Here is a 5,000-nt window from a genome sequence, read left to right as displayed (position 1 = left end):
TCTCAGATTTAATTCTGGGAAATTCACAGTGAACAATTAAATATGTTGACTACAATCTGGTAATATTACTTTCTTCTAGAAAAGATGCTGAATTTCTCTGAGATGGCATACAAAATATGCACTTTGTGTAGTAGAAATGATCTTGCTTAACTCAGTAAATCCGAGTGATGCCCCCAGGTGCATCTGCAGTTAACTCCTACTGACGGCTCTAGGCATCAAATATTTCCTGTCCATATTTGCATCAATAATTCTAAAACCATGAACAAGCTTTTAAAGGTTTCATTGTAAAGCTTACACAATAGCAAACTCAACTGCATTAATATTTGACATCTGTCTAGTGCAGGTAAATAGATATTAATTGCTGTTTTTATGATATTAATTTATATAGATATAATTTTCACATTTTTCTAAATATGTCAGCAACCAAGTAACACAGACAGAACTCCTTGACTTCATATGAAAGTTCTCAGCTAGATAAATACAATGTTGCTGACAATATGTGTGTAACTTGAGTGGTTGCTGAGGTATTGTAAATTGTTTACAAAATACTACAAATGTAATAGTTACTTTGTTTACTGTGGCTTAAAAAATTGGTTTAAGACCTATAAACTAAAGAATACTACCACTATAAAATAGCTTATTCTGAAGAGTTGGCCATTTATACTACTTTCATAATCCTTATGGTTCCAGAGAGGTATGAACATTTGTTTGAAATGCGAGGACATAATTTGATTCTGTGAAAAGGCTTAGGTTCCACCCATTGGAAGTTATAGTGCAAACTCCCTGAGCTCCATTGGAGTGAATGAGTTAAAAATGAGGTAAAAAAGAAAACAGATAGGCAGTATCATAAGATCTGTCCAAAAAGGACAGAAATCCTGATTACAAAATGAATGGTCTAACATCATTAAACATCTAGGGACCATTGTAGACAGCAATTTAAAATAAAGATCTCAGGACCATTGTAGGCAACGATTTAAAATAAGGATCTTGGGAAAACTGCAGGCAACAATTTAAAATACAGATCTTGGGGCCATTGTAGGCAACAATAAAAAAAAAAAGATCTAGGGACCTTCGTAGGCAACAATTTAAAATAAAGATCTAGAGACCATTGTAGGCAACAATTTAAAATAAGGATCCTGGGAAAATTGTAGTCAACAATTTAAAATAAAGATCTTGGGACCATTGTAGGCAACAATTTAAAATAAGGATCTTGGGAAAATTGTAGGCAACAATTTAAAATAAAGACCTTGAGACCATAGTAGGCAACAATTTAAAATAAAGATCTAGGGACCATTGTAGGCAACAATTTAAAATAAGGATCTTGGGGAAATTGCAGGCAACAATTTAAAATAAAGATCTTGGGACCATTGTAGGCAACAATTTAAAATAAAGATCTAGGGACCATTGTAAGCAACAATTTAAAATAAGGATCTTGGGAAAATTGTAGTCAACAATTTAAAATAAAGACCTTGAGACCACTGTAGGCAACAATTTAAAATAAATATCTTGGGAAAATTATAGGCAACAATTTAAAATTCCACAAGCATTCATATATTAAATTCAGAAAAGCATACTCTGTAGAGCTTCAACTTGTAAAGAGCATGTCTGAATACTCCATGGAGGTCACTGCATCACTTTATGTCATTGATCTAAAACATTATTGAGCACAATGCACATTTCAGTATTCAAACAAGCCATCTGAAAGAAACTTAAACCGTTACAATGATTTATTAGTAGAAAAGTCAAAGGTGTGGAGGACAAGCTATTCTTAGATGCTAATAATATATTCTGCTTCATATAGATTACTTACATATGAGTTCTATCTGGTCTAAAAGGCAATGTCTTATGAGATTTTATTTAAAGGTCTCTGCCTAGGATGCATCACTGGGGGAGTTAATACCAGATTGGGAAAATTCATATTATAAATAAACATCAGTAAATGAAAAATATGTGACTTGTGCATCACCTAGTAATTTCATAGATTAATTAATAAGTGTCTCCCTTTGTAATTAAAAGAGGTCTGTGGGAAATTGACCTCTCATAGGACAGGTCGAGTGAATGACCTGTCCTGAGTAACATAAACTAAGACAAATGTATCACACTGCAAGCAAATCTAATTTCCGGGGAATGATGATATATTAGGCAACAGCATGCAAGTAAGTGAAGTTATATTTTCTCACTACAGATTCCTTTCCATCTTGGCAAGTATCAAAATACAATGTTCTAGATGAATTATATGATCAAAACACATGATTAAGCATTATTTATGCATTTTGCTGAACATAGTGTTATACAAGTACATCAAGTGGGCTTGGCAAAAGCCACTTCTGTCAGATGTGAATGATTTATCTACACCCCTGAAATAACTTCAGAGTATAACTGGAATGACAATAAAGCATTGTTGCAGAATAGGTTTTTTTTGCCAGCATGTGACAGGCAGCTGAATGCAAATCCGTGAGTGTATTGCCATTTGGTATCTGCCCATATAATACTCTATACATTTCTTCAGCCTTGGCAAATAATAATCAATAAAAGTATTAATAAGTGGATTTAGTTGTACATGTCTATGAGTATAGTGAAATGTTTAAACTTTGAAGGTAAATCTAAAATACTACGGACTATACAATAAGTGTACTCGTTATCTTTTTTGTGGGGCATTTTTTATAAATATATATGTGGCTGGTCTGCTAAAAATAAAAATACTTATTCAGCTTTACCTTGACAATAAATTAATACTTTTGGCACATAGCCAAAAATCATACTAAAAGCTATTGTTTTGCAAATAAGCAACAGCTGCAATTTGCATCCTATGAGCACATTGCTTCTGGTAGCCACAAGATATATATATCATTGCTGCAAAAACATAACTATTTTATTCACTTGCATTTGCAAGTTCCAGTTACTGGAACTCATATAACTGAATGCTTAAATCATTGATGAATTGAAATCAACATAATGCATGCCAAAATCAGTTGTAGATTAGCTGTTGCAACTGAAATGTAAAAAAAAAACCAGACTGACAAACTGAATAGATGCAAGGCAGAAACTTAACAAGATATTTGTATCTTGGGACATCAGATTCAGCCAAAACCATGCATACAGAAGGAAACAAATTGACTCATAGAAAGGGAAGCAATCTGTGATAAGTTCTACCAGAAAAACACTTCTTCGATTTCAAGAAAAATGTAAGCATTTATGAAACAAGTAAACAAATGGAAATGGTAAATCAAGCACTAAATTGAATCACTAAAAAATAGTGAAAAATATCACATAGCTGATATTAACCAACAAAGCCAGTAAATAAATAAAGTTTGATCTTGAAAATATTATGAAACAATTATTGCCACCCTATGGACAAAGCCAATTATGTCATCCAGAACAACCTCAAAAAGATATATTGAATTAATATTAGAATAATTGAGATATTGTACACTAAAATGGACCAACTTAAAATTTGTAATAAAAAATATGAATCAGTTGAACTCATCTGCAATTCGAATGGAAGCACAGATGACAGCACATGATTCTGAGCTCCAGTGGTTATAAAAAAAGTAGGGTACATGGATCTCCAGCAAGCTCAATGTTTTCGGCCAACTCTATTACAAACAGAACAAATCAAATCTGGTGAAAAGATTCAACAGTTTGAAATAAAAACAAGTTGCAAGAACAGTCTATATATGTGGGTCCTGAGATTCACATAATAGTCTAAAAAATGCAACCTTCCAATGATTTTCTCATTTAAAGATAATTTCTCAAAAGGGTGCTAAAGATATAATATTAGAAGGATTTAATACAGTGACACCTCAAAAATATATCATGCAGATTTCCCAGAACTGTTCTTATTTCATTAAATCCTGAAGATTTTCTGGTTATGATAGAATTCTAACAGAAGAAATCAAAACAAAAAGAATAAACTGGGATGGTGCCACTGCATTTTTTTCTGCTCTTCCTCCAAAAGGTTATACATGCTTATAAGATGCTTTTCTATGTTAAGAGGATGTTGTGGGACAAGACTAAATGTTCACAGCCTGTCTTTCCTCCTAAAGTATTGAACAATTCTCCACTGATCTCTTATTCAGTTTAGGAAGTCAGTACCAAATTGACAATACTGGGAACCATATCCTCTCCCACCCCCTACCCTATCATAGGTGTTAGAAGTCTTGCTTTGGTTTTTATCACTTAGCACTTCTTTTCTTGTATTCCTTGGTATCCTGAAAGTATTCATATAATTTTACTATATACTCATTGACCAGTATTTATAAAGGTAAGTGCAGGGCATATAGTAAAACAAGGACAAACTTTATCTGATAACATAAATAGTATGTATGATTTTGTCAAACAAAGGAAGGTCTTCTTTTTTAATAGACAAGAATTAATAATACTGATTCAGTGAACTTATCCATACGAAGAGCAGTTAATGCATACAAGGGGAAGGTGCAAAGGGTTTCACTAAATAGAAAGTGACAACTTAACTAGGAGATGTCCTTGCATCATTGCACTAATTAAAACGCAATTCTCAATATCCAATAAAAAATATAAAAAGAAATGCCAAACTGAATACTTCTAGTAATACAGGAAAACATAATGGATTGAGTTCTTAGAGGATCTATTTATGCACCATTTAAGAAATATGGTGTAATTGTCTAAACTGTCATATAGGATTCAGCTGTGATACTGGGACAGGGGAACTGGGATGCTGTTTATCAATAAAGCTGGACAAGTCAGATATGCCCAAATTAGCCTCCTAAATGTATAAGCATAGGGCAATTATTCAATATGCTCATGGGGAGAGGCATTAGTTGATTATCGGCGAGTTACATTTCAAAATAAAGAATTATTTCATATGTTTTACATAGACATAAATTATTTCTGATAACAGATATTTTCTTGTTATACCATAGCTAGTACTTCAGCCCAAATCACATTTAATAATAACTCCACCATATGCTCCCTCTTCTCATGCCTTGCACATTCCCTTTCTAGCACATTTCCTTTTGAGT

This window comes from Protopterus annectens, chromosome 12.part0, assembly GCF_019279795.1.
Source record: "Protopterus annectens isolate FY-2018-M chromosome 12.part0, PAN1.0, whole genome shotgun sequence".
Classification (NCBI taxonomy): Eukaryota; Metazoa; Chordata; order Ceratodontiformes; family Protopteridae; genus Protopterus; species Protopterus annectens.
The sequence above is the reverse complement of the archived record's forward strand: the minus strand, read 5'-3'. Positions refer to the sequence as shown.